Source organism: Taudactylus pleione, unplaced genomic scaffold, assembly GCF_031769625.1.
Source record: "Taudactylus pleione unplaced genomic scaffold, aTauple2 ptg000454l, whole genome shotgun sequence".
In the NCBI taxonomy this organism is placed as follows: domain Eukaryota; kingdom Metazoa; phylum Chordata; class Amphibia; order Anura; family Myobatrachidae; genus Taudactylus; species Taudactylus pleione.
Genome location: NW_028284856.1, coordinates 12,368,639 through 12,389,140, shown reverse-complemented (window position 1 = coordinate 12,389,140; position 20,502 = coordinate 12,368,639). Strand labels below are relative to the sequence as shown.

The 20,502-nt window shown below is 41.6% G+C and overlaps 1 protein-coding gene across 2 annotated transcripts in view; it reads right to left on the bottom strand.

Annotated features, from left to right (window-relative positions):
• The window catches only part of TNKS (tankyrase), a 252,832-nt gene that overhangs the window by 15,679 nt on the left and 216,651 nt on the right, over nt 1-20,502 (bottom strand). The gene's annotated exons all lie outside the window — the stretch shown is intronic.

The following is a 20,502-nucleotide window of genomic DNA, read 5'->3' as shown; positions in this document are numbered from 1 at the left end:
ATGGCTAGTGATAAGGAGAGAGGACACAGGCTGGCAATGGTTAGTGATAAGGAGAGAGGACACAGGCTGGCAATGGCTAGTGATAAGGAGAGAGGATACAGGCTGGCAATGGCTAGTGATAAGGAGAGATGACACAGGCTGGCAATGGCTAGTGATAAGGAGAGAGGACACAGGCTGGCAATGGCTAGTGATAAGGAGAGAGGACACAGGCTCCAATGGCTAGTGATAAGGAGAGAGGACACAGGCTGGCAATGGTTAGTGATCTGTCAATGTGTTGTAACAGAGAGGGGACACAAGCTGTTGAAGATTAATGATAAGGAATAGGGGGGACATGGGCTGGCAATGTTTAATGATTAGGGGTAGGGGGCGTGGGCTGAAAATATTTAGTAACGGGATGGGGACATGGTCAATGTGTGGAGTTAAAGGGGATCCCAGGATCACAATGCGTAGTGGTAAATGCACAGTGTGATAAAGGCGCCTGTACATGCCATTTCTACACTTTGGGCTGTCAGTGAGAGCTTGGAAGCCTAGTGTCACAACTAGGAACTTACCAATTGGTTATTTGCGGTGCTGGCAGTCACTCACACAGCATCCAAAGAGGTCAGATTTTATATAACTTACCAGACAACAGTACCAGCTCCATAACTAATATAATGTTGAGAGCAATTTAATTCCTCTCAAAGAAATTTAGAGTGACCACTTCTGCCAACAAGTAATTGACTATATATTAGTTACTGTAGAGGTCATTAAATAAATGCAACACATGATGTCACTGTCATGTATTCTCCAGTAACTAATGCTGCTAATCCTCACTTCTGCCGCTACCAACATTAGTTTAGTGCTCCTCATCTATCCCTGGCCTGTAAAGTACCTATACCAGCATTATTAGTATAATATTATGTGTAATTATCAGGCGCATGAGAATGATCTGGAAATGGGGAATGAAGAGAAGATTTATTTTGAAGCTAGTTGTAAAACTTCTATCGACTCCACAGCCCTGGCTATAGCTGTAGAACAGCTGAATGGCGGAAAACAAACCTTATTCCTCTCTGGTGACCTCCTGACATGACAGCGTCCAGTAGATGCACCCTCGTCACTCAGCAGTAACAGGGGGTGGACCAAAAGGCACCGAACAAGAATAACTCTTGGCAACAATAGATGCCTTATGAAATTAATTTTTATTGGTTCCAGAGCAACTTAAAGAAGCACGGACCTTACTAAATGAAAACTAAAGCAAATGAACAGCAATGCCCTTAGTAACATAAAACGAAGCAAAGAAACAACGAATGATAGTATATACAAAAGAACTATAAAAATACGGGCACAAAACCTAAAGGTACCACATAAAAATATAAAATGGGCCTACATTAATTACTCTAAAATATGGATGCACAAATTACAATAATGAGCATTAGGAAAATCGTGACAACAAGCATAAGCATCATGTAAATATATATTTGTAGAAAGAAGTCATGCCGCATATATGTACATAATAAGATCTATGTGATAAGTCATGCAAGAACAAAAAATAGCGTATGACCCTATATCCATCAATTACAATTGATCTAGAAAATATTATTAAATACTGATGTTCCATGAATAATCAATTCATTACATATTCAGATATAGACCAATTATATGAATCATACCAGATTTGTACTTATACTTCAAACCCATATCGCCTCCATGAATTACATATTAATCAAAGGAACCAAAGATTCTCATTTAATTCCTCTGGTGTTAAGGCAATGAGACAACAGCCGTCTCTAACAAGGGAGAAATCTGATGGATTGGCATGAAAACAATGTATCCTCATATATCTAGCCTTAATACGGCATGCGGAGCAATACGCCTGGCGCGAGTAAGCCCACCAGGTGTCCTGTGACTATGCTTGCGCAGAGCATCTTTTTCACCTGAAAATGCATCTTAGCTGCAAATGGATGCAACAAACAGTTTCATGAGATGGCACCAGTATCATATGCAGCACTTGTATATCTGTGTGCAACTGAATCTGTATACAAAGCACACCTTGGTGTGGAAAAATGCTGCGGAAGCTGTATGGTAGCACTTTGCATACAGATTCAGGCTCAGATATGCAAGTATCATATATTAAATTGATCAGTGTAGTCTCGTGAAGCAAGCAAGATGCATTTTTGGCCTAAAAAGACAGTTGCCGCAAACCCAATCAGACAGGACCTGGCACGCTGAGAAAGACTGTTTGTGCGACTTCAGCAATAGTGTATGAGGACATTTGTACCACTGTACAAAACTTCTAAACCCTGGAGGAATGTTGCCAGCAAAATCCAAGAATAAGGTCCCCAAATCTGTTGGAGTAACATCAGGTCTCCCCTCCTTTACTTCTTGTTATGCCTTTTTATTTAGTGCCATTAGTTTATGGTATAGTCAGTGTATATATACAGGGTGTTTCATTCGCTATTGGGCAAAAGTGTAATTCTTATAACTTTTAAAGTAAGTGACGTAATTTAGTTAAGTTTGACACAGCCCCACCTCGTGTGTGTTACGTGGAGATATGAACTGGAACATAGCTATATTTATTGCCAGACGTACTGGAAAACTGGGCCGATAAAGGTTCATATCGGCACGTAACACACAGACAGGATGAATGTAGACACCTCATTGCACATCAGCACTCTGGGAAGAAGGAATACTTACTGACTAGCAGTGGCGGCTGCAGACCAGTCCAAAATTCTAATTGGGGAACCACACCAATGCCATCCTCACTGGGAGTTGGTGTGACTCCCCTATTTGAATTTTGGACTGCGCTGCTGACTAGGGTGGGGAACAGCTGGCCTTCACTACGCACATGCGTAAACAGCTGGCCTGGATTCTAATGGTGAAAACTTTCAACACTTCCTATGATTTACTCATGTTTCTCACAGACCAAGGTATGTCTGTGTCACATTTCACTAAATTACGTCAAAGTTATAAGAAACACTTTGGGGCCAAAAGTGAGTGAAACACCTTGTATTACTCTGCTTTGCTCCTTTTATAATAAATAGTTACTGAACTGTGAGGTTTGTCATTCCAAGTTAAAAAAAAAAAAAAAAAAAAACATCCACAATACATTTTATGATTGATAGAAAGCATCAATGTTTGCTTAATGTAAACAGGTTTATAGTTTAAGGGTTAAAAAAAAAAATCAACATCTGGAAATCACAAAAAAAATAAATAATAATAATAATAGTAATAATAAGCTGGCCTACAAACATTTTAAACAACTGGCCCCATAATACCTTTTCAAGGGCATGGCTGAGTGGCCAAGACTTCGTAATATCACTTGCATAACTGCCAAGAGTGAGTCTGCAAATATGCTATATATCAAAACACAAATTGCCTACTCTAAAATTAAATCACATCTTCCGTCTAGACGGTCCTCAACCGCACTCGTTGGGCTCATTTTAATTCAGAAAAAAAGGAGCAGAAAAAATAATAATCAAAAATATGCCAACAAACTTGAATTGAATACATTACTCCTTTGTTCGAATGTTCACACACATATTATTAAGATGAATCTCATCACTGAGCTGAAGATAGTTAGTGAAATTCTAGATTTTCAATTTTACCAATCGACTAGAGAGCCCTAGGAATGTAATAAAGGGAACAGATGAAGAAGGTAGGGCGGTAAAATTTGATTCCCCCATTATATGCAATAGGAACTTACTCATCTGTAAAGCCTTTTATTTTAGTTTTTTTTTTACTTTGGAGTAGAACATACTTTGCATTTTGAATCTATATATCAAATTTGTGAAATGTCGCTATTTACACCTGAGGAACTGTGCTTCTAAAAATCAAAACACTACATCTGACATGACAGATAAAATAATATCAGGACGCGCTATATTTAAACAGTAAGAATATACATATGAATTTAAAAATGTAAAATGAAAATCAATATATAAATATTAACCACACTGATCAAATGCACATGGGCATCATACAGATACATACAAATTTCAGGAATATATTGTGATAATTTAGTATATAAAACACCTCTGCTACAGACAATAAATGATCTTGGGAATAGAGTTGCAACTGTGACAAATTCTAAAAATATAATCAAAAGGTGGAGTTCTTTCATATAAAACACCGCTCGCAGTATATAGAAGGAACTATTTAGTCCCAAACAACTGCAGTCAGTAGTAATGAAAAAGTCTGTTCCCAGACACAATTAGAGTGGATGTTTAATTACCAGACTGTCCTCCAGCTAAATGACACACACCTTGGTCTGGCACATACTTAGTGGTGGCCATGTGACACAGATCTGTTCAATGAGTGTAATGGGGGGTATCCACTTGTAGATATACAAACGACAGCACGATTACGACATTGCAATTGTGCTGTCATTTGTATAGCTAGTGATGTGCCTAGACTGAACGCTCACTCGTTCAGTCCTGGCACATCCCTCATCCCCGTACATGCTGAACCTGACGAGATAGTCAGATTGACCAGCATGTACGGGCGATGTCGGATGTCAGAAGCGACCCGTGGGCACGCGCATTGCTGGTCGCTTCCGACCAAAACATGCCCGATGCATGCGCGATTTGCAAGCGATTGCACGATAATGATGTCGTTATCGTGCAATCGCTTGGCTAAATCGCTAAGTGGATATCCCCCTTAAGAGCCGCTGTGACTGTGGCACATGTAAGGTGCTCCTGCACCAACAACAGTCTCCAACTGCAGCCCCCGAAACCGCAGGGCTCCGGCGGTGGTACTTACCAAACAGGGATAATCAGAGGCTCCAGTAGCAAGTGGTACATCCCAGCTGCACCAACAGTGTGCAAAAGCCTCCAGCAGCAATACTCAACTAAATAATTGCAGCACTAGGAGATAAAAACAATATGTAAAAAGTTCCTAGGTAGTTCCTCTGACCGGTTTCGCCTCCCCCTGGCTTTGTGAAAGAGAACTCTCTTTGAAATTGATCGTTGTTGGTGCAGGAGCACCTTACATGTGCATGCCACGGTCACAGCTGCTCTTACACATTGAAAAAATGTGTCATGTGGCCACCACTACGTATTTGCCGAACAGAGGAGTGTGTCTTCAGCCGGAGGATATTCTGGCAATTAAACGCCCACTATAATTGTGTACGGTGAAGAGTCTATTTTTTATTACTACTAACTGCAGTTGTTTGGGACTAAATAGTTCCATAGAAATACTGTGAGTGTTTTATACAAAATAACTCTTTATACAGTCAGGTGCATAAATATTGGGACATTCACAGAATTTTCATATTTTGGCCTCTATTCGCCACCACAATGGCTTTGAAGTGAAACAAGCAAGATGTGCTTTAACTGCAGACTTTCAGATTTAATTTGAGGGCAATTACATCCAAATCAGGTGAACGGTGTAGGAATTACAAAGGTTTCTATATATGTGCCTCCCACTTTTTAAGGGGCCAAAAGTAATGGGACTATCAACTCAAAAGCTATTTCATGGACAGGTGTGGGCTATTCCCTCGTTATTTCATTCTCAATTAAGCAGGTAAAAGGTCTGGAGTTGATTCTAGGTGTGACATTTGCATTTGGAATCCGTTGCTGTTGACTTTCAATATGAAATCCAAAGAGCTGTCACTATCAGTGAAGCAAGCCATCATTAGGCTGAAAAATCAAAACAAACCCATCAGAGAGATAGCAAAAGCATTAGGTGTGGCCAAATCAACTGTTTGGAACATTCTTAAAAAGAACGAATGCACCAGAGAGGTCAGCAACACCAAAAGACCCAGAAGACCACGGAAAACAACTGTGGTGGATCACAGAAGAATTATTTCCCTGGTGAAGAAAAACCCCTTCACAACAGTTGGCCAAATCAAGAACACTCTCCAGGAGGTAGGTGTATATTTGTCAAAGTCAACAATCAAGAGAAGACTTCACAAGAGTGAATATAGTGGGTTCACCACAAGATGTAAACCATTGGTGAGCCACAAAAACAGGAAGACCAGATTAGAGTTTGCCAAACAACATCTAAAAAAGCCATTACAGTTCTGGAACAACATCCTATGGACAGATGAGACAAAGATCAACTTGTACCAGAGTGATGGGAAGAGAAGAGCATGGAGAAGGAAAGGAACTGCTCATGATCCAAAACATACCACCTCATCAGTGAAGCAAGGTTGTGGTAGTGTCATGGCGTGGGCATGTATGGCTGCCAATGGAACTGGTTCCCTTGTATTTATTGATGATGTGACTGATGACAAAAGCAGCAGAATGAATTCTGAAGTGTTTTGGGCAATATTATATGCTCATATTCAGTCAAATGCTTCGGAACTCATTGGACGGCGCTTCACAGTGCAGACGGACAATGACCCGAAGCATACTGCAAAAGCAACCAAAGAGTTTTTTAAGGCTATAAAGTGGAATGTTATGCAATGGCCAAGTCAATCCCCTGACCTGAATCCGATTGAGCATGCATTTCACTTGATGAAGACAAAACTGAAGGGAAAATGCCCCAAGAACAAGCAGCAACTGAAGACATTTGCAGTAGAGGCCTGGCAGAGCATCACCAGGGATGAAACCCAGTGTCTGGTGATGTCTATGAGTTCCAGACTTCAGGCTGTAATTGCCTGCAAAGGATATGCAACAAAGTATTAAAAAGTGAAAGTTAGATTTAGGATTGTTTAGTTTGTCCCATTACTTTTGGCCCCTTAAAAAGTGGGAGGCAAATATAGAAACCATTGTAATTCCTACACCGTTCACCTGATTTGGATGTAATTGCCCTCAAATTAAATCTGAAAGTCTGCAGTTAAATCACATCTTGTTTGTTTGTTTCATTTCAAAGCCATTGTGGTGGTGAATAGAGGCCAAAATATGAAAATTCTGTCAATGTCCCAATATTTATGCACCTGACTGTATATATTTTTGTTTATACTGTATTTGAATGTCACAGTTGCAACTCTATTCCCAAGATCATTTATATTCTGTAACAGGGGTGTTTTATATACTAAATTATCACAATATATTCCTGAAATTTGTACTTATCTGTATGATGCCCATGTGCATTTTATCAGTGTGGTTATTTGTATATTGTCATTCATATGTAAATTCTTACTGTTTAAATATAGTGTGTCCTGATATTATGTTATCTGCCATATCAGATGTGGTGTTTTGCTATTTAAAAGCGCAGTTCCTCATCAGGTGTTTTTGTTCTATTTTTTTGGAATTATCACTTGTATTACCATGGGCCAGTGCAGAAGCAAATACTCTAAAAAGATGGCTGGCCTCACTCAGTGTTACAGACATACATTGCTATACCAGAATCAAGCATAATTTGAACTACTGTTCTGAATGGTAATACACCTTTCAGTTAGATATGTGTAGAATGCATTATCGCAATCAGCATGTGTTCTTATTCAATATTTTCTTAGAAACAGTAAGCTTTGATGAAAACACCAAAAGGATCTTGCAAAAGAAAACTTCAAACGAATGTACTCTTCCTAAAATAGCAGCATCCAAAACAAATCTGTATAATGAGCTTCCCTGAAATCTCCATACAAAAAACCCAACTCGTACACATGAAAGAAGTTCTACCAAAGATACACTTTTTTATATTTGGTACCAATACATATACGAGATTATTTTTTAGCAAAACACCAGATTGTATTTTCCAATAACACTTTTAGTGGTAAAGCACAGCCATGGGCAAAATTTTTGAGAATTACACAAATATAGGTTTTCACAAAGTTTGCTGCTTCACTGTTTAGACCTTTTTGTCAGATGTTACTATGGTATACTGAAGTAAAATTACAAGCATTTCATAAGTGTCAAAGGCTTTTATTGACTATTACATTGGTTTATGCAGAGAGTCAATATTTGCAATGTTGACCCTTCTTTTTCAAGATCTCTGCAATTCATCCTGGCATGCTGTCAATCAACTTCTGGGCCACATACTGACTGATGGCTGGCCATTCTTGCCTAATTAATGCTTGGAGTTGGTCAGAATTTGTGGATTTTTGTTTGTCCACCTGCCTCTTGAGGATTGACCACAAGTTCTCCATGGGATTAAGGTCTGGGGAGTTTCCTGCCCATGGATCCAAAACTTCGATGTTTTGTTCCCCGAGCCACTTCGTTATCACTTTTGCCTTATGGCAAGGTGCTCCATCATGCTGGAAAAGGCATTGTTCGTCACCAAACTGTTCTTGGATGGTTGGGAGAAGTTGCTCTTGGAGGATGTTTTGGTACCATTCTTTATTCATGGCTGTGTTCTTAGGCAAAATTGTGAGTGATTCCACTCCCTTGGCTAAGAAGCAACCCCACACATGAATGGTCTCAGGATGCTTCACTGTTTGCATGACACAAGACGAAAACCTTTGGAGGATGGACTGGTGTCAAGAAGGGCAGCAAAGAAGCCACTCCTCTCAATGAAAAACGTCGGGGACAGACTGATATTCTGCAAAAGGTACAGGGATTGGACTGGGGTTAAGTTGGTATATATATATGACACACTCACTGAGGTATAAAAAACAAAAGATATAGGGAGGGCCACCAAGCGCTGATGGCCTTCCCTATAATCTTTTGTTTTTTTGTGCATCATTATAAGGTATGGTGTCCCTTTGCGTTGGACCCTAGCAGCTGTGACAGAAAGCGCAAGTTACATAACATATCTTCTTTGTTATTATATTGTACACTCACTGAGGTGCTGCTGGTCAGGGTCTTTTTTATATCTGTATCGATACCAGTGAAATTCCACTCAGTAGACCTAATTTGTCTAAATATTGAGAACCTGTCCTTTTTAGATGTATGTGGATATCAGCGAATCCCCATTCAGTCATATTAACTTGTTTTATTGTTACATCATTGAGTGTTACCCCTGACTACGTCCTTATAAGGACGATACGCGTTGAGTTGTGTTACCATTTAGATCTGTCCATTTGGTTGGGTCCAATTGGTGTGAGCTCAGACCATAATGTGCGACAGTGGTTTTTTATTGTTTGCCTTCTAACAGTGTAAAATTCAACTTGTAAATTTGAAAATATTAATGTATTTTATGGAGTGATTTTATGTTTAACCACTTAACTGACACTTTTTTCACAAAAACCGCTCAGAAATTTTTTATTTTTTTTTAGGACTGAAATAGGTCAAGAACATCTTTTTAAAAATGTATCCAACATGATTTTATAAAAAAAATATTTTAAACACTGTGTACCATAAAAATAGCAATTTTTATGGTATACTGTAATCATGGCCATTGACATCAATGGCCGATAGCTTCAACCACTATATATATATATATATATATATATATACATATATATATATATACATATACATACAATAGTGGTGACTGGCGCTATATCTGTCAATAGAGACGGATGTAATATCCTTTCCTTAAAACCCAATCACTCAAATGAGAAACAAGGTTACACTCCTCTTCTCTCAGAGTGACTGCTAATATAGTCTCCAAAGCAGGACCGTTGCTCAAGAATGTCCAATGTAACAGTATAGTGAGACGTCAGCGCCAACTAGTGTAATTTCTTCAAAAGGTGACTTTAAATGTAAATCCAGTCAGGCGAGCTCCTTCTGCAGCTCCCAGGCAAAAATATTGTGTTGTTTAAACAGAAAAAAAACCATATATAACTTAATACTGTGATAAACACAAATGTATAGTGTATCCCAGCCAAAATGCAAGTGCCACTTGATGATCTATTGGACCCTATATCAAACAAGTGCAAATAAGCAAGCAGCATTCATAAAAGTGCAAAACTGCAAAAAAGTGCTTCACCATAAATATAAAGTGCACAGTGTTCAGTGCAACTCTTTTCAATAGGTACCAATATACAGTAACCAAAAAGTAAAGTGCATATAGGCATACCAAGGGACTTTCAAGGCTTTGTCCTGTTAAGCGCCATGTCACTCAAAAGGATTTGCAGGTATAAATAGAAACAAGGTACCAATGAGTAGTAAAATTAAAACCACATTTAATAAAAAATAATAGTAACATACATCTAAGAACAGAATAATCAGCTTATCTGGTTAGGACCATCAGCAAGAGGATATGGACCACCAACACCAGAGATACCTCAACGCGTTTCATCAAGATGCCAAATGGCCAGACTTCTTCTGGAGGGGACACACTATAGGGGAAGCCGCAGGTGTATAGGGACCAGCAGGGTGGGCGTCCAGTGTCCCCTATGGAATCGGAGAAAGGGATTTATCGGTAAGTACCAAAATCCTGTTTTCTCCTTCATCCACTAGGGCACACTGGAGGCTTCAAGACAGTGGGGACGTCCCAGAGCTCCCATCACGGGCGGGAGAGTGCTGAGAACCCTGCAAAACAGAGCGGCCAGACTGCACTGCAGAGGCCGCAAATGTGTTAAATCTATAAAAACGAACAAAACGTATACCGGCCAGACCAAGTGGCCGCTCAGTAAAGAGAATCCATGGAAACCCCGCGAGCAGCCGCCCACGAGCAACCCATGGAGCAAGTGGAATGCGCTGTAATAGAAGGCAGAGACTCCCTAGATGAGGCCATATACGCCATATACGACTGTCAGACGAAACCAGAGGGCCAGCGACTGTTTGGAAGCTGGCCAACCAGGACGAGCAACATCATACAAAACAAATAGTGTGCTGTTTTATGTATGGCTGCAGTCCTTTCCACATAATTACGAACAGCCCTAACAACATCCAAGTATTTAGACAAAGGTGAATCTTGAGGAAGAGCCAATACCACAATAGGTTGGTTGATGTGGAAAGCCGAAACCACCTTTGGAAGAAAGTCCATTCTAGTCCATAGTTCCGCTCTTACCTTGTGAAATACCAAGTAAGGAGGACGACAGGATAGAGCTCCTAATTCCGACACCCTCCTTGCAGAGCCCAGTGCAAGAAGAAGTGTTACCTTTCACGTAAGGCATTTTAACTCCACCAATTCCAAAGGTTAGAACAGAGGAGACTGTAAGAAGGAAAGTACGATATCCAAATCCCATGGAGCCGTAGGAAGAACAAAGGGTGGCTGTAACGGAATAACACCTTGCAGAAAAGTCTGTACCTCCGGTATCAAGGCCAGCTTCTTCTAGAAGAAAACCATCAGAGCTGAAATTTGAACTTTCAGAGAACCCAACCGCAAACCGGCTGAAAAACCTGCTTGCAGAAAAAGCAGAAATCTGGCTAGGTTGAATTCCGTAGGAGGAGTCCCTCTACTTTCACACCAGGAAACATAAGTCTTCCAAATACGGTGGTAATGTTTAGAAGTAACTTCCTTCGAGCTCTAAGCATAGTAGGGATTACCCTGGATGGGATCCCTTTAAGTCTTAAGATGGCCCTTTCAACAACCACGCCAAACAAAGCTGCTTTAAGTCTGGATAGTCTAAAGGACCCCACAGAAGTTGAAGGTTGGAATACCAAGCCCTGCGAGGCCAATGCAGAGCTACCAATAGAACCTTGGGCTTCTCCCTTTTGATGCGTGGTAGCATCCGAGGACAAGAGGAAACTGAGGGAACAGCGTTAACAGTGCGTCCACTGCCACTGCCTCCGGGTCTCTCGTCCGAGAGCAGTAGAGAGGCAATTGATGATTTTGTCTGGATGCCATGAGGTCGACCCATGGAAGACTCCACCGTTGGACCAGCTGTTGAAAAACCTGCGTATGTAGTGCCCATTTACCAGGATGCACATCCTGCCGGCTGAGTTAGTATGCCTCCCAATTTTCTACGCCTGGAATGAAGATTGCCTTTGCAAATTTTTCTGCCCAGGTTAGAATCCGCCTTACCTCTTTCATAGCCACCTGACTTCTGATACCGCCTTGTCTGTTTATGTACGCCACTGTCGTGGCGTTGTTGGACTGGACCCTGACTGCTTGGTCCCGCAACAGGTGACCTGCTGTCTGAATAGCGTAGAACACTGCCCGCAATTCCAATATGTTTATCGGCAGATGTTCAGCGGCCTTGGAAGTGATGTTCCCATCCTCTCAAACTCATGTCTGTGGTGAGAAGAGTCTAATTCCACACTCCGAATCGCTTTCCCTCCAATAGGTGTACAGAGTTCAACCACCAGAGGAGGGATATCAGATTTCTGGGACTTAACCTAACCCGTTGGTAAAGGAAAAGATGGGATTCCATCCACTTAGAGAGTAGGTCTAGCTGAAACTTTCTGGAGTGAAAGCGTCCATAAGGAGCGGCCTCGAATTCCGCAACCATCTTCCCCAGGAGTTGGACGCAGACATGCACCGAGACCTAACCATGTTGAAGGACCGTCCTCACCATCTCCTGAACGAATGTTACCTTTTCCGGAGGGAGGAACACTTGCTGACATAAGGTGTCCATGATCATTCCCAGAAATTGTAGCCTCTGCGTTGGTTGCAGGTGAGACTTGGGAAAATTCAGGATCCACCTATGACGAATGAGAAGGCTGTGAGTCACAGTGATATTCTGTAGTAATTGGTCCCTGGAATTGGCCTTCAGCAGAAGATCATTCAGGTAAGGAATAATATTATTTCCGAAGGATACTCATCATCACAGCCATGACGTTTGTGAATACCCGGGGCGCTGATGATAAGCCGAAGAGTAAGGCCTGAAACTGGAAATGTGAGGCGGTCAGATAGGAATGTGAAGGTAGGCGACTCCATCTTGAATTTGAAAATCCTTAGGTAAGGATTGAGATCCGTCAAGTTCAGAATAGATCTGACCGAACCATCTGGTTTCGGAACCACGAAGAGACTGGAGTAAAAACCTTGTCCGATCTGGTGTTCGGGAACGTGGACCACCACTCTGGCGGATAGAAGCTGGTCTATAGCTTGCTGTAACACGACACTCCTGTCATTGGAAACTGGCAAACCTGTGGTAAAAAAAATGAGGTGGAGGTTGAAACTGAAAGTCGAGCTTGTATCCCTGAGTGATGAGATCCCGGACCCAAGCGTCCGTACAAGATTCCATCCATACTTTTCTGAAGTCCCGAAGACACGCTCCCACTCTGGGATCCCCCAGGTGAGAGGGAAGCCTGTCATGCACTATGCTTGGTAGTGGATTTAACCTCAGCTTGATGAGATGTAGTTGCGGCTCTGCCCCGACATCTGGAACCACGGGAAGTCGATGGTCCTCCTCTGAAGCAACCACGTGATTGTCTCGGAGCACGAAAGGACAGAAACGAGGGTCCAGAGTAAGATCTTCTAAGGGGGGGAGCCGCAGAAGGAAGATAAGTGGATTTACCTCCAGTAGCATGAGAAATCCATTTATCTAGTTCCTCTCCAAACAATACACTTCCCGTAAATGGAAATGCTTCCACAGCTTTCTTAGATTCTGTATCTGCCTGCCACTGTCTAAGCCACAGCGCCCTATGTGCTGAAATCGCCAGAGCTGAAGTCCTGGTTGCGATATTGCAAACATCTTTGGACGCCTCTCCCAGGTAAGTCGCGGCTTCACCTATATGCTCTGTTAATGGAATAAGCTCCTCCACCGACAGCTGTTCTCTCATTCTGTCAGCCAATTGTTTTGCCCAAAGCTTAATAGCTGTGTTAGTCCAGCAGCTTACAATCTCAGGACGCAGTGTCACCCCTGCAGCTGTGTAAATGGACTAGAGAGTATTCTCCAATATCCTGTCCGATGTGTTTTTCAAAGACGTGGTCCAGGAACTGGTAGCGTAGTCGTCTTAGACAGCTGCGATACCGATGGATCTAAGGTAGGGGGGAGTCTCACAAGATTTTCTGCTATCTGCTGGAAAAGGATAATAACCGCCACCACATCTGAAATTTTTTATCCGGATGTTCCCAAGCTGACGTTAAAAAGGGAATCTACCTCTTCCGATACCGGAAAAGCAACAGCCTGTCTTTGTTTCTTTAGAAAGAAAGACTGCCGTGAAGGAGTCGAGTCCACCTCCTGAATCTGCAATACTTGGCGGATTGCAGAAATGAAAGCCTCTATTCCCTTGGATACTGGCTCAGACTCCTCCTGGAGTTCTTTAGGCGAATCTGGAGCATATTCGCCTTCTTCTCAATCTGGCATATTCTCCTCCTCCGATTCGTCTGATTGGGGGACTAAGGGTAACCATCTCTTTTTTGAGACCTGAGGAGAATAGCCATGGATTTCACTAAGGACCTCGTCCATGCAGGCTCTTCTAGAGCCGCTGACCTGGAAGCCTCTCTTTCTTTGTGAGAAGCCTCCAGCTCAGCAGAGAGAGAGGTAATAATGGATGTAACTTGCGCCGTCCAAGGCGATGACATCCCTGCAGATTGTAGCTCAGGATTGCAATTATCACACAATCGGGAGTTAGATGACTGCCCCTGTGTAAATTTATTTGCACACTTTTTGCAGGAAAAGAACTTTTGAGATGCCTAGAACCTCTGCCAGTCATGCTACATACAGACCCCACACAAACAACATATCAGTGTAGTGAAAAAAGGTCAAAAGAAGAAACTGAAATAGAGTCAGGAGAGAGTCTTTCAGAAGAAACAGTCTTGCTAAACTGATGGAAAAACGCGTCAAGAACTAATTGGGACTGAACAGATTCTTGCTGAGTTTCCCTGATCAAAGTAACAAGTCTCGGATTCCCAGTTTACAACTTTTTATTGGCTTGTCTGTGTGCAGCAGAGTATACCTGAACCGAGACATCGGAGTCTGCAGGGCAGCGTCACACGAACAGGCAGCGTGTGTAATCACGAGACGTGTGAGCCCGGAGAGCGACTATACTTGCCAGCACGGACGGGGAAATCTGTGAGTAGAGCGCAGCTGGCTGGCTGTCTGGTTAGAATCACTCACGCATACCCCAAATCTTTTATTGTATCTCTGTGGGCTCTGCCCTCTGTAGCCAATGTCAACATATATACACTAAGATTTAGCGGTATCCAGCTCTAACAAATGCCAATTTGTGCACTGTGACCAGCTTATATCCACATTGGATTACGTGAGAGATCATACTTGGGACTTACAAATTACCTAATTACTCACTAAGAGCCGGACACATCAATTGTGATTTATGTTACAATTTTCCCTCATCAAAGGGTAGGATTATATTGTGCAACCGCACAACGTATCTTAAAGTGAATGAATAAGTATTTATCATCTGAAGAGTTTGTGGAATCTCAGGGACATTCTTCAGGGACTCATTGAAATCTGTTTGTGATCATGTTTTAAGTGTTATTTAACAGTCTATGTTGGTTGTCTAATTTTATAAGCCCAGTGACAAATGTTTTAGAGCCATTCTGGCTATATTATTAAAATAAATTTATATACAGTTTTAATTTATATCTGTGTTTACAAAAAATTTTATGCGCACCCATCAGGTTGGAGAATATCTTTCTGATATACAGTATATTTAGTGGCAGATGCTGCCTGTCTGTCCTCAGCTTCAGCACAGCAGTACTATGAGAAATACCTAACAACAGATAGAATATGGTACACACGACCAGCTCCACTCCGGCACAAGCTAAAACTGGGGCTTGAAGGGGGTATAGAGGAGGAGGAGCTAGTCACACTTATTAAAAATGTAAAGTGCCAGCTCCATTTAGCACAGTCTATACTCCACTGTTTTGAAGCCTCCAGTGTCCCCTAGTGGATGAAGGAGAAAGACTGATTTTTAGAACATAAAATAAACTTGTATATGATTGATGTATTTTAATCTATTGTGAGTGCCCTCCCTTTCTTGTTGTTTTCACATCTTTTCGGGAACCCTTCTAACATGGGGTGTAAAGGGAGGTGCAGCTTATCTATAATTGTAGTAGTTTGGTGTATTAAATAGAATCAATATAATCCAAGCTAATTTTGGACAAAGACTCCAGAATAGGATTTTGCTGCAATATATAGGAAAGTTCAGTGGCGTCACAAGAGAAGTGCGGGCTGCTCCCTGGTGTTACCTACCGAGGGGTGACACCAAAGTGCCGACTCCCCCTCAGTGACAGGAGCCGAGTGCTGCACTGCAGCATTATGGACTTGGCGCCCTGTGATTTCTGGGTATTCCCAACCCTGAAAAAACAACTGCGCAGAAAGAAGTTCTCAACAGATGATGAAGTGAAAAATGCCACAGCTGCAACACTAATAGTGATGTCACAGAACAGTCTACTGCACGTCTTAAATTGTTGTTGAAACGCTGCTAAATATTGATTGAATGTGAAGGATGCTACTTTGAAAAAGAAATATGTTCATATCCTGTGGAGTTATCTGATACTGAATAAAAAAAATCTGTCATTACTTTTCATACAGCCTCGTACAGATCCTGTATTATAAATGTGGAATATGTTCAGTGTGTGTTATATATATATGTATGTATGGGTAAATGTTATTTAAAGCAATGTGGCTAAATTATAGGAGTAGGCTTAGCCACCTAATAAAACCCATTTTCTCATTACACTAGTCATTTGTAGCTGTCAGTAACAAGTTTTAGGTTTTTACTCCTTTAGATATGTGTAACCCATAGAGTGCCAAGCAGGAACTTAACACATAATTGCCAAATTGGCTCTGTGTATACAGAGGGAAACAGGGAAATTTGCTCCAAAATTTAAAGACAGGAAGAGTTATCCCCTCCCCTAGGAAAATATTTAAAGTCTTCTGATGATGTCTTCACATGCAACCTAACTTTTTCATTTTAAATTATCTTTTTGGAACAGACCCAAATTTATAGGAGATAAATATACATGCCTGCTGGGAACATCAGAATCTCATTGTTATTCAGGAACATGCAGAGTTTATGCTCAACTGTACTGGAACCAAAACTAATTCAGTTTTTTCAGCATGCAATATACAGACAAATAAAATGTAGCTGGAGACTTAAAAGGGAAATGTATGGAATGCACATGGTTTTAGATCACAGAACTTTACATTGAAATATGTGTATGACAATACCAAAACAAATCCAATGTGTAAGTGTGTGTGTACGTGTGTATATATAATATGTAGAGAAAGGTCATGTGACACAACACGACCGTAACACAGAGCGGGAGCAGTGAGAGAAATAACTGATGATGCTTACGCCCCGAGGATATACCTGAAAAGGGCTAGACGGACTACAACAACATGGCGGCCATATCATCATGATGCGGACGCCAGACGGACAACAACAACATGGCGGCCAAGTCACTGTAATGCGGACGCTAGGAGAAAAACGTCATATTGCACCTATGCACGCGTCGAAACCGGTAATGACGACATCGGTGGGCGGAAGTGGAAGCGGGCTAGAACGGAAGCTGGCAAATGATCGGGATATGGCTCTAAACTGCAAAACCATCTGGAAATGACTATCACTCCGCAAACTCCCATTACTTACACTAATTAATGAGACTAAAAAGAATGAACACGATTCCGATTTTAGCAAACTGGAAGCGACATCACTAACTAGCTTAATGAGGCATTCCAAATCCTGTTTAACGGTGGGTATATAAAGCGATAACCCCTGACTATCTGTACCCCTTGATGAAGTCCCTAAATGGACGAAACGCGTTGGGTAAGCTGCCTTTGCCTGAACTGACACAGATAAGCTAAACCTTTTAAAGCTACTTCTTGGACTATTTATTTACCTCCCTTTTTTAACAATTTAAGAACTTTTTAATTATTAGTTTTAAATTGTTGATATGTATTGATCCTTCTATGCTTTGACCTTATATATTTCTCCTGTTTTTATATATCCATCCATTAATCTTTATATATGAATTTTATATAAGGCTTATTTATCAGCACGATTGCACTTTGTATATATTTAACAATTGCACTTGCTGTGCTCATTTAAACAGACCTAATTTATGTAGGTCCCTTTTTTAATATTAAAATGTGTTATAAATTTTTATAACAAAACACGTGTTGTATGTATTATATTTGCAAGCACTATTGCACAATTTTTTATTTATAAGTCAGTCGCTTAATTATCTGGCACAGTTTGAATATAATATATATATATAAATATATATATATATATATATATATATACACATATATATATATATATATATACACACACACATACATAAAACCTATGTTCTTGGTTTAGCCTATGCAGCTGTGAAACAATGCTTATCTTTTATCTTCATGAAAGTTCTTGTAGCACAACAAATTATGTACCAGGAACACACTACTGTGTGCTATTGTTTAGTGTTAACTAAATTACTCCCCCCCCGCCCCATTCACCTTAACACTACAAAGAGCCTTGCCATGAGGTGCAGGGTCTACACTCGCATAGACTATACGTCAGTGTCCAGGGGCATTTCTAGAGAGGAGGGGGCCCCTGTGCAGTCTCAGTCACGGTCCCCCTCCTCTCCGTCCGGCTGCGCACTAAGAGGTGCGCAGCCAGTGGCGCACTTATAGACTCTGGGCACTAAAGTGTGCCCAGAGTCTATAGCGCATGCACAGGCCACCGGGAAAATGGCCGCGGCGGCCATTTTCCAGCCGTTTTAACAGGCGCAGACCTCGGAGTCGACGTGGGACTCTGGAGAGGTAAGTTTATGGGTGCAGGGTGTGCGGTGCGGGCCCCCCCTTGACCCAGGGGCCCGTGTGCAGCGCACACCCGGCACCCATTATAAATGTGCCCCTGTCAGTGTCTTTAATCCAGAAAGCCCTGTAAATCTTAGTAATTTAACCATATTTTGCCAAACTTACTCAAATGTACTTCAGAAAGGACACAAACTTGTATAGAGAAATAATGAGTTTACATGGGATAAATCTGCAATATTGCTTAAACTGTCCACTTGTTATATTGCACTTACTTACACACATACTGCAAAAATCCAAAGAACTTAACTAAAGTAATTCATCAGGATGAATACATAACAATAACAGCCAGAAAACAGAGATAAGTAATCAGTGGGATGGTTGAAGGGATTCTAAAGGGGCCTATTCACTAGGCGACCTAAAAGACTGAACGTCTAACGTTCACACCCTCAGGTTGCCGACGTGCGGTGCCCAAACTGAACGATGTTCACTGAACGTCATTCAGTGCAGGAGTCCGACCTCTTATCTCTGAACGTCAGGGTGACGAGCATGTTCAGTAGATAGTCGGCGTCAGCAAGGACCCAGCGTGCACGCGCATCACTGGTCCTTGCCGGCTATACGTTACACGACTTTGAGAACAATGCGACCAAAACCTCCTGGTTTTGGTCGGATTGTTCACTAAGTCGTGTAATGGATAGGCCCCTTAAGGCGACTGTTCAAAAACATAACATAGGAACTAAACTGATGAATTAGCACGGCATTTTTGCAGGACCAACAATGGCAAACCTATTGCTTTCATGAGGAGGTAAACTGAAAACTAGACCTTGGCAATTTGGTTGATACTGGGAAAGCATTTAACCAAGCTAACTGGCTAAGGACAAATAACCATTGACATTAGTGCTACATATTGTACTAGCATTTTAGCCCTTGTACAATCCAAGAAAATAGATCTGAATGAGAATAAAAAATGAATAAAAGTGTCTCCAACAAGTGAAATAGTGTTTCCCTAATGTGTACAGCTCTTTAGATATAAGTAACCAGCAGAGAGTGATGTGAAAGACATAATATTCTCTGCACATTGCTGCAAAATATGGTGGTGCTATATAAAAGAGTAATAATAATGACCTGGGACTACTGTGCTACTAGCAGACCAAACACAAAGCAAAAGCCAGGTAGCTGCAGCCAGGACTAATACAATTCAGGTGTGCAAGAAAGCAAGCATATAAAACGTTACCATTGTAAAAACCACTGACTAGGACGTGACTTGAGTTGACACATCTGTCTATTACCAACACACAGAACGTGAGAGGATACGGAGGATGACCATATTAATAATGAAAACAGGGGCGTAACCAGGTGCTTGAATGCCCCATAGCAAAAGTTTGTAAGGGCCCCTATGTACCTCCCAATGGTGAAAAAGGTATATAACATGTAACTCTGACAAGGAAGATGGACCCCCTCATAGTAGTTGCACCCCTTGCACCTATGGTAGTTACACCCAGGAATGAAAAGAGTTACATTTAACACAGTATCAAACTAGAAATGAGAATTAAAAAGAAAATTTCCAGCATTGATTACAAAAAATAAATTGATGAGCAAAACTATTGGTTAGAAAACGTAAATTTTTTCCTGCTAAAAACAAAATGGGGATTGATCAACCAATGTATCTGCTGCCCGTCGGGTAGTGCATACCCGCGATCTGTCGGTGAACGTCGGCGTTCACCGACATATCGAATTGGCTGTGCTGCACAGCCGATGGGCAGATATGTCTGCAGACATATCTGTCCATCGGCAGGTGTGTACGGGCGGTCGACGGACCACCTGTACACACACTGCGGCAGCCGCGGGAGGGGGCGGGACATGCCCCCGCCCACCGGGACACACCCCCAACGTGCCCCCTGGTCGCCGGGACCCGCAGCAAGACACAGATGATGGGCGTTCAGTGTGTATGAACAACCATCATCTGCAGATCACTCGATCTGCAGATATATCTGTCAGGTGTGTACCCAGCATAAGTCACCTGACTGACATGACCAATCAGTTTCAGATCAGTGCCTTGGATTCTGGCCATCTCTTTGGGCTAGAAAACAACTGAATCTGCATTATCAAGAGGGGAATAATCTGTAATTGATCTCGAAATATCAATTACACCA